An 11,070-nucleotide genomic window follows, 5' to 3' on the forward strand; every position below is an offset into this window, starting at 1 on the left:
GGTCGGCAAACTGCGGCTCATGAGCCACATGCGGCTCTTTGGCCCCTTGAGTGTGGCTCTTCCACAAAATACCACATGCGGACGCACACGTACAGTGCGATTGAAACTTCGTGGCCCATGCGCAGAAGTGGGTTTTCGGCCTGGGTGAGTCTATTTTAAAGAAGTGCTGTTGATAGTTGGCTCTGTTGACTAATGAGTTTGCCGACCACTGGCCTAGACCATAACAGTGAGAAGTGCCGACAGGAAGGGAGCTGTGCTGGACGTGCGGATGCACGTGGAAAGGGCCTCTGAGGAAATCCTGCCGCAGAGGAAGGGAACTCTGGCACAGGCTGTGGTCGGACGAAGCTGGACGGCATTCTGAGTGAAACAAGCCAGACACCAGCGACAAACCCTGTGCGACCCCACGTCCCCGGGACGGAGTGGTTAACCACACAGTGCTGCAGGGGCAGAAGCGAGGAGGAGTGGGAAGTTATTACTTCATGGGTAGAGTTTCAGTTTTATAAGATAAAAAGATAAAAAAGACAAACTTCTCTTATAGAAACGAATAAGGATGATAGCACATTATGAATATATTTAAAACCACTGAACTATACACTCAAAAATGGTTCCAATGGTACATTTTCTATTATGTGCATTTCCTGTATAATAAAAGGCTAACATGCAAATAGACCAAATGGCAGAACAACCGAACAACCGGTCGCTGTGACAAGTGCTGACCACCAGGGGGCGTGCACAGAACATGGCAGACATCGGCCGCGCGGGCTGGTGGAGCAGGTGAGCGGGGGCGCCAGACCAAGGCGGGAGCCGGCTGCTGTCATCAGGGCGAGCCTCTGGTGGTCACTGGAAATTCTTTGCTCCCGTGTGCCGAGGTCCTGCCCAGCGCTTACACCTGCTGCTGGTGCCCGGCGCCGGCCCGATCGCTTGGCGCCGTCAGCAGGTATGAGCAGCGGCTGCTGGCCCCGATCGTCCATCAGGGCTCCTCCACCTGCCCCTGCTCCTGAGGGGCGATCGCGGCAGCAGCCGCCGCTCACACCCGCTGCTGGCTCCAGCCCAATCGCTCTGTGCCATCAGTGGGTGTGAGCAGGGCTAGCGCTGTCAGCACATGGGTGCGGGGGCGGTGGGATCGGGTCTGCCGCAGATAGGGGAGCAGAGGCTGTGGCAGGAGGGGCTGGGCAGGGGCACAAAAGATGGACCGAGACCCACCCCTGTGCCCAGGAGGCTTGCAGCCCACAGTTCCTTTCAAGGTGCATGAATTCACGCACTGGGCCCCCCAGTTAGTAAATTAAAAAACTTGAAAGAAAATGAAGTATAAAGAATTTCCCAAACCAACATCAAGAAACCTCATCAGCACTAGAACTGTCTTTAAAAAGAACTAAGGGATTTCTCCAGTTAGAAATAAATGGACACAGAACAGAAACTAGTAATTTAAGTGTAAGTCTCATTAGCAAAGGGAAAGACCAGTCACATAAAGAAGAACATGACGGGGTGGCATGTTTACCCCCAGTACAAAGTCAAAAGAAAAAATTATTAAAATGACTATAACCACAATAATGGGGAAAGGAGACACAATATGCAAAGAAGTAAATTCTGACATTAGTGACAGAAAGTGTGGGCGGAGGAGGACTGAACGTGTAGAAGTTTTTATGCCCTATGTAATTAAGTTATCAGCTCAGAATAAAGTTTTATAACCAAAGCTTTATGCATTCTTCGTGGTGAACACAAAGTAAAAAACTATATTACTGAATTTTTACTATATTACTAAAGAAAATATCAAATCACAGAGGGAGACAAGAGAGGAATAGAGGAAGAAAAGAACTACAGAAAACGACAAAGCAATTGAAGGCTTACCCTTTGCGACAGCATGGGCGGATCTGGAGAACATTATGCTGAGCGAAATAAGCCAGTCAGAGAAAGACAAGCACCATATGATCTCACTCATTTGTGGAAATTAATGAACAAACCAAACTAACAGCAAAACAGACACAGACTCACAGATAGAGAGCAGGCAGACAGCTCTGGCTGGAGGGTATCGGCGGTGGGGGGTAGAGGGATTGAGAAAAAAAGAGAAAGAACTCATAGACATGGTCCACAGTGTGGTGGGTGCATGGGATGTGGAGGTGGAAGAGGATATAAGGGGGCAAATGGTGATGGAAAAATAAAATAAAGAAAAAGATGTCAATAGTAAGTTCTTATCTATAATAATAAAAGGCCAGGCGTCATGACCAGAACGACCAATCAACCAGCTGCTGTGAGGTGCATTGACCACCTCTCGGCCCCTCCCCTCAGCCTCAGGCTCCCATTGTTGGATGGCCAACGGGGAACCACGGGAACCGGACTGGGGGCAGGAGGGCCGGCCTGGGGACTGGACTTGTGGGGCGGCAGCGTCGTGGACCGTCCAGGGGCAGCGAGCAGCATCATGGAGCGTCAGCGAGCAGCGTCGGGAGCATCAGCGAGCAGCGTCGCGGAGCGTCAGCGAGCAGCGTCGCGGAGCGTCAGCGAGCAGCGTCGCGGAGCGTCAGCGAGCAGCGTCGCGGAGCGTCAGCGAGCAGCGTCGCGGAGCGTCAGCGAGCAGCGTCGCGGAGCGTCAGCGAGCAGCGTCGCGGAGCGTCCCGGGGTGGCAGACATGGCCTGATCGCAGGCTAGGCGTAGGGACCCTACACGTGCACGATTTTGTGCACTGGTCCTCTCATCTATCAATAATTAAAGTATAAATGGGTTAAACCCACCAATCAAAAGACATACACTGGTGGAATGCATTTAAAAATCTCTAAGATCCAGCTACATGTCGTACATAAGAAATCTGCTTTAGATTTTTGGATACATAAAGGTTAAAAGCGAAGGGATGTAACCCAGAGAGAATAGTATGTCTACACTTACATCAAAGTGGACTTTAGGTCAAACAGTGTCACAAGGACAAAGGAAGTCATTGCATAATTTAAAAATGGATCAACTCAACCAGAACGTATGTCAAGTATAAATATATAAGCATCGGCAGACCTGAAGGAAGAAATAAACAGCACCACAGTAATAGTGGAGAAACACTCGGCACCCCGTTTGCAATGATGGACAGACAGGAAACCTGAGGGAAAAGCAGACTCAGGCTCCACTACAGACCACGTGGCCCAGACGGACACGGACAGACCACCCCGCCCAACAGCTTCCCCAGGGCCCAGGGGCCTTTCTCCAGGACAGATCACATGCTCGGTCATAAGTCAGGGCTTAACAACTTTAAGATGATTGAATTCATTTCAAGTCTGTTTTTAACCACAATGGAATGAAACTAGAAGGCAATAACAAAAGGAAAATGGAAAAATTCATAAATACACGGAATTTAAACAACACAGTCTTGAACAATCATTGGATCAAAGAAGTAAATTTTTAAAAATTAGAAAATATCTTAAGACAAATGAATATTAAAAACACAACACACCCAGGCCTGTGAGACACACTGAGAAGGAAGTTTACAGTGATCAACGCCGACCTTAAAAAAGAAGAAAGATCTCCAAAGAAGACCTAACTTTACACTTCAAGGAACTAGAAAAGGAAGAAAACACCAAGTCCAAAGTATCAGAAAGAAGGAAATAATAATATCAGAGCAAAAATAAATATAAAATAGAGAATAAAAAAGCAATAGAAACAAATCAATGAAACAGTTAATTTTTTGCAAAAACAAAACAAATAAAATTGACAAACTCTAAGCTAGACTAAGAAAGAGAGAGAGAGAAAGAGAGAGAGAGAGAGAGAGAGAGAATGAAAGAGAAGGTGAAGAAAGAGAAGGCAAAGGAGAATAATAACAATAGGAGGAGGAGGAGGAGGAGGAGGAGGAAGAAGGAAGAGGAGGAGGAGGAGGAGGAGGAGGAGGAAGAAGGAAGAGGAGGAGGAGGAGGAGCAGGAGAGGAAGAAGAGGAAGAAGAAGAAGTCAGAAATGAAAGAAGACATATTACAACTCATGGCACAGAAAGTTAAAAAAAAAGATCATAAGGGACTATTATGAACAATTATTCACCAACAAACTGGACAGTCTAGAAGAAATGGAATAAGTCATTGAAACAACCTACTCAGAATGAATAATGAAAACATAAGATTCTTGAACTGACAAATAATCAATAAAAATATTGAATTAATAATCTAAACCATCCAACAAGGACAGAAGTCCAGAACCATATGACATCACAAGTCTTGAACAATCAAGTGAATGCTACCAAGCATTTCATGAAGAATTAATGCCAGTCCTTCTTAAACTCATCCAAAAAGAGGAGAGGAGCACCTCCAGACTCTGGGGCCAGCGTTATCGTAAGACCTAAGCCAGGCAAAGACACCACAAGAGAGAAGAACTGCAAACCAAGACCCCTGACGAACACAGATGCAAAACCCCCAGTCAAACATTAGCAAACTGAAGTTCGCAACCAATGAAAGGATCACACATCAGGACCAGGGGCATTTACCCCTGGCATGCAAGGATGGCTCAGCATGTGCACATTCAGGCAATACAGCCTGTCCACAGAATGAAAGGCAAAGATCGCACAAGCATCTAATCTAATAAAGAGAACATGCAAATTGACCATACCTTCGCTACGCCCCAAGCCACACACACCAGCCAATCAGTGACTATATGCAAATTAACCCAACCAAGATGGCATCCAGCAGCCACAGAGCTGGAGCAAGCAGAAGGTTTAGTTGCCCCGGCGATGGAGGAAGCCAAGCTTCCCGCCTGCCCTGGCTGGCTGTGGCCTCTGCTAAAGGCAACAAAGTTTCAATTATAGAAGATAAATAAATCCCAGATACCTGCTTCCAGCCAGCCTCCACTGGGAGCTTGGGTGGCTGTGGGCCGTGGCCAGGCTGCAAACAGCCATCAGCCCCTCACCCAGGCTGGCCAGGCACCCCAGCAGGACCCCCCACCCTGAAGGGGGTGTGGCCAGCCTGAAAATGGCCCTCAGCCCCTCACCCAGGCTGGCCAGGCACCCCAGTGGGACCCACACCCTGATCCGGGACACCCTTCAGGGCAAGCCAGCCAGCCCCAACCCATGCACCAGGCATATAATAAAAGGGTAATATGCAAATTGACCCTAACAGCAGAACGACTGGGAATGACTGGTCACTATGACACACACTGACCACCAGGGGGCAGACACTCAATGCAGGAGCTGCCCTCTGGTGGTCAGTGCGCTCCCACAGGGGAGCTCTGCTCAGCCACAAGCCAGGCTGACGGCTGCCAGCACAGTGGTGGTGGGAGCCTCTCCCGCCTCCTCAGCAGCACTAAGGATGTCTGACTGCTGCTAGGCCTGCTCCTCGCTGGCAAGTGGACATCCCCTGAGGGCTGCCGGGCTGCCAGAGGGATATCTGACTGCCAGCTTAGGCCCAATGCCCCGGGGAGCGGGCCTAAGCCAGCAGGTGGACATCCCCCGAGGTGTCCCAGACTGCGAGACGGCACAGGCCGGGCTGAGGGGCCCTCCCAAGTGCACAAATTTTTGTGCACCGGGACTCTAGTCTAAGTATATGCAGAAAAAGCACATGCTAACATTCAGCGCGTTTCATTGTGAAGCCCTTGATGAATGAGGTATACAAAGACTTTCCTCAGCACAGCAAGGCTACGTGCAAAAAGCCAGCAGCGAGCGTTTTACGCAATGGTGAAGCGCCGACAGCTTTCCTCTGAGACCTGGAACAAAGCACGGCGCCCACTGTGCTCGCAGCTGTTCCACGTCACACCTCGAAGGTGTGGTGAGAGAGAGTCGTCCCAATCAACAGGAAGATGATGACTCATCGCAGCAGATGTCATGTCTCACGTGCAGCAAACCCTAATGGCTCCACAGAAGTAACTGTCAGAGCGAATACACTCTGCATCGTTTCAGGATATAAAACCGACATGAAAGTCCACACAAAGCGAATTATGTGAAAAGGAAGCTGAGAACAAAATCCCATCCACGTATGGGGTGGGCAAAGGTACATGTACAGACATGAGTACACAAAGCACAGCTTACTCTCGTGTTATTACTTATTTATTAATGATTTATGAACAACTGTAACCTACTTTTGTCCACACCTACAGACTGAAAAAGGAAAATAATCTTCTATGTAAATAAAAAGCCAGTGACCGTACCGCTGTAGACAGGAACGACCGATCGCTATGACACCCACTGCGGCCAGCGAACCCGGCCTGATCAGGGGTGGGGCTGGCGGCCAGCCTCCCATGGACCTTCCCCCCAGCCAGCCATGCCCCTGATCGGCCCCTCACCCCTCAGGGGGCGGGGCCAGCCAGCCAACCTCCCGCCGTCTCCTCCTGCCAACAGGCCTGGCCCCATCCGCCGATCGGGGCTGGACCCCTGACCCCCTCCCCCCCTCCTCCCCCCCCACCCCGCCCACACCAGTTGGTGCACTGGCCTCTAGTAAAAAATAAAATTGTTTAAAAAATTGACCAGATTTTGAAGATTTCTAGAGATAGCCATGAGCACACACCAGATGTTAGAAAAAATGTAAACACTGAAACGAGCTGAATCACACACTTTGACAGGCTGGCCCGGGACAGCCCAGCGCCTCACTCGTTTCCGCCTGCACTGACCTCCCTCTCCTTGAGCTTCGACCGCCAGCTTCACTCTGAATTGACGCCGTCGGTGGAACATGTGCTGCCGCCTGGTCTGGCCCCTGCTGGGTCTTCACCACGTGAACTGGACCTTTTCAGGGTCACTGAGTACGACCCTCACCGGCTTCTCACGGCTTCTCAGAATAAACAGAACACTGTATGCCCTTCCAACGGGAGAAAACCTTTCTGTTTCCTGTTTCAGTGGCTGCAGGACCCACAGAGTAGAGTGAACATCAGAAACGCGCTCGGATCAGCTACATAAGTCCACGCGTTTCCTTGCTCTCCCGTCCGCGCGTGGGCTCCACCGGAGACGCTCGGGGGCGCGGAGCCTGCGGCCTCGGACGGGCTCAGCCTCGGGGTCCGCCGGCCTCGCCGGCTCTGCACCGAGCATCCGCGTGGGTCTCCTCCCCGCAGGGCCCGCCGCCCGCGTTTGCCCAGCACGTTCACACCCGAGCCTCCCGGGGGGCGCAGCCGGGACGTCTGGCGACCTGGCGTGTCCGTAGCTCGCCAGGCCCCGCCAGGACAGAAGAGACTTGCAGACCCGCGGCGGCTGCCCCAGGAGGTCAGGCTGGTCAGCCGAGGGCCGCCCGCGCCTGTCCGCCGGCTGGGCACCCCGCCCCCACGGCCAGCACCCTGCTCGGCAGGAACAGAGCACACGCGCGCCCACAGCAAGCGCGTTGTCACCGCCGTCCCTGCGCCCCGTCCTGCCTGCGAGCTCAGCGTCCTGCCTAATTACAAGACGGTGCAAATGCCAGACACGGGGGCGGCCTGTGAACCGCACAGCCGTGTGCCCTTCCCTGGACACGCTGTGACTCGGCACCGGCCTCCCCCCTGGGTGCACCGCCCTGCGGAGGCTCCTGAGCCCCTGTGGACCCCAGGCCTGCGCCTCCCCTCCCGCTGGCTATCCCGGAGGGTGGGGGGCCTGGCTATAAGGGGGTGGGGGGGGGGGCTTCTGCATGTCCCATAGCCCAGCGCGGTGGCCCCCAGGGCTGGGACAAAGGCCAGCACCAGCTTGCAGCCGTTAAACATTAATGTGTGATGAGCGCGGCGTGTGGCTCAGGGGCTGAGCATCCCCCTAGGAACCAGGAGGTCTCAGTTCGATTCCTGGTCAGGGCACAGGCCCGGGTTGGGGGCTCAATCCTGTGTGGGGCGTGCAGCAGGCAGCCGGTCAGCGATTCTCATCAGTGATGTCTCTCTCTCCCTCTCCCTCCTTCTCTGAAATCAAGTTTTAAAAAGTGTGAAATGACATCTCATTAGAGGACACAAAGGAACGCGTTCTCGCAGAGACCGGCAGGCGGACTTGGGGCCCCCCACGTTCAGGGTCCCCCTCAGCGGACCTGCCGGCGTCCGTGTGAAATGGGCGGTGCTCACGCGGGGCTGGGGCCCCCTGAGGAACGCCGGCTGTCCTCCCGCCGCCGCCACAGGAAATGCCCCCAACTGTCCTGTCTTCACATCTGCTCCAAGACCCTCCTGGAGCCGGGGCTGCCAAGCCAGGCCTCCCCCTCGCGCCCGAGGCCGCCCTGGCCCTGAAGGACGGGACGGGCTCAGCCTCCATGTCCCGGGAGGTGGACACGCCCGATGCCCAGGAGACCAGGTCCAGCGAGAGGAGAGGCACGGGAGGTGGCGGCCGGGAAGCGAGGCGAGTGCGGGACGCGGGGAGGGCGGGTGGCTGACCCGGGAGGACCTGGGCTGAGGCCACTGGCCGACAGGAAAGACTCGCACCTTCCAGGCCCCCACGATGGCTCTGGAGCGCAGGGTCGATGGGTGAAGGGAGCAGGAGGCAGGGAGGCAGGTTTACTCTCCGGACGCTGGGGTCCCTGGGGACTGTCGGCAGGGCCATCCAGGGTGTGGTCCCTGCAGCGACCTCCCGGCACTGGGGGAGCGGGAAGCCGCAGCGACGCGCCCGCAGCCGTGGGCCCGGCCCTGGCCCTGTGCTCCGCCTGCCTGGCCGGGGCTGGCGGCTGCCCTGAGAGAAGACACCCATGTCCTCGGGGTGTGGGATGCAGAAAGGGCAGGAGGGCTAGGCCCGCTTGGGGGACGGTCCTGCCGCCGCCAGCCAGCAGAGGGACACGCCCTGGCCAGGCTGGGTCAGAGTGGGGGTGGGCGAGGGCTCCGTGGTGGGGCTGCCTCCCCTCACCGGCCGGGGCACCAGGGCTCCGGGACGCCGGAGAGGTGGGAGTTGCGTGGGGCTCGCGGGGTCACCAGTGGGACCAAGGGCCAGGGCTGGGGTGCAGGGCTCCCCGACGTCGAGGGCACAAGCTGGGCCTGGCTCCAAAGCCGTGTCTGTGGCTGTGCCCATTTCACAGGAAAAAACACCAAGGCCCGAGTGCGACCGGCAGCGCCAGCGCTCTGGGGCCGGAACCTGGCTCTCGGCTCCCCCGCCACCTTCTCGCCTCCCCTGGGAAGGGCTGTCCCACCCCCTCAGCCCGGCCCCAGCTCCTGGGAGACGGCTCACACGGGTGGGCGTGACCATGACCTCATCGCTGGCCTGGGCCCCTGGAGCTTCTGCCGTGACCTCTCCCTGCCCCTCCTCTGCGAGGACTTCTTCCCTCTGTTTTTAGTTAAGACACGAGTTCCCGGAACCCCTGCCCCGCCCAGAGCGGGTAAGAGAGCCCTTCGCTTACTCACGGGCCCGGGAGGCGAAGAGGAAACAGACGTCACAGGGAGCAGCCCGCCCGCAGGCTCCCCCCGGCCCTGGTGCGGCCGCCAGCTCCTCCTCCAGACGCAGCGAGGCCGGCCGCACCCCGACCCACGGCTCCCGCGGGAACCGGCTGTCCGGGCCGACCTCCCAGGGGGCCGGCGCTCGGCCGCCCTCCTTCCACTCCGTCCGGCCCGGCCCCTCGGACCCGGGCGTGGAGGGCTCGGTGGTCACGTCTTCGCTACGGATTAGCTCGTCCGTCCTCCACTCAGACGTCCTCACGGCGCCGGTCCACCCGCCGGACACTGCCCTGCGCCCACTCCGTCAGCCCCTGCGGGAGCCCGGCCATGCTGCCGTGCCAGGGCCATCAGGTGGCACCGGGAGGGAGCGGGGCCCTCCCCTCTCCTCCAGTTTCATCCCAAACGCGCCCGAAGCCACAGGGCCCTTCCCGTCCGTGCCAGGGGCACCTGAGGCCGCGGCCTGGCCTCCCTGGACCGCGAGTCCCTCCGCCTGCTGAGCCTCCTGCCCCGGCACCGAGGGCCTGGGGCCCTGCACTGCCCGGCGGACCCGGCACCGGGGGACGCTGTCGCTGCGGGAGCTCCTGGGGGACCCTGGGCGTCACCCCACCCCGTGCTGGCAGGACCCCCTGTACCTGGTGGGAGCCGGGCGCCCACAGGCCGGAGCTGCAGGCTTCTCACCTGATCCCCCCGTGATGAGCGGCTGGGGCCCAACCGTCCCCCCAGGAGAGCGTGACCCCCGACCTGTGGCCTCGCAGACCTTTCAGGGCCACCGCCCTCCGACGCGGCGGCCCCTCCCGTCCCGGCTCCTCCCGTGGTCCCCACGTCACGTGGCTCCCGAGCCAGACGCTCAGGCCGGACGACGACTGTCCTGCCTGCTCTGACCCGGGCCCCGGCCCCGGCCCCCGAGCTCGTCTTGGTGGCAGGGCCAGGGCGGGCGTGGCACCTCCCCGGACGGGTCACGGCGCTGCACCCACTTCAGAGGTGATGCCCACGAGGATGGAAGCTTCCGGAGCCTCCAGCGCATCTGCGAGCTTCCCAGGTGGACCGGCCGGAACTGAGGGGCCTGGGGCCCCCTCCTGCTGGGCGGCTACAGCCTTGCTGGGCGGGCTGTGCCCACAGGGTCCAGGTGGACAAGATTTGGGGGGACATGCTTCACCCCAGCACGGACCTGCCTGCGGCCCCTCCCCCTCCTGACACCCACTGTCCCCCCTGAACTGATGCTGCACTCAAGTCTGTGGACTTCGCAGGAGCCTGGCTGTCCCCTCGCGCCCCCGACTCTGCCCTGTGGTCTCATGGACCCCCTCCCCCGGCCGTCCCTCTGCCCAGGGCCCAGGACCAGCCTCAGGGGCCGGCCGACTCCCGCGCAGACCAGTTCCAGGCGCGGCTGGCTTTGCTCTGGGCCCCCCTTTTCTCGGCCGCCCAGCGCCTCTCCTGGGACAACTCCCCCGTCCCCCCCACCCCCCCGCACCCCGCCGTGTGCTGACCCAGCTGGCCCAGTCCCTGCTCCGCGCAGGCGCGTACGGGTGACATGGACGCAGGTGGGACCTGCACTCGCCCCTTTGGCCCGCGAGACGCCCAAACCCCACCGTCAGCCACGGAACCAGCGGCCTGTCGGCCAGTGAGGTGACTGCCCGCCGGAAGCCGGAGCACACGCCCCTGGTCGAGGCCGCACCTGCTCTGCCCCGAGGCCCGGCGGCTGTTCTGGCGGCTCCATCGCCAGCTCTGGCCTCAGCAGCCTGCGCGCTCTGCTCCCCGCGGTCAGGGATCGCGGTCCCCGAGACGGAGGCTGACGGCTCCCGCAGGAGGTGGTTTCCCAGCGTGAACAGGACCAGGAC

The sequence above is a fragment of the Myotis daubentonii genome, chromosome 6 (genome assembly GCF_963259705.1).
Source record: "Myotis daubentonii chromosome 6, mMyoDau2.1, whole genome shotgun sequence".
NCBI classification, from domain to species: domain Eukaryota; kingdom Metazoa; phylum Chordata; class Mammalia; order Chiroptera; family Vespertilionidae; genus Myotis; species Myotis daubentonii.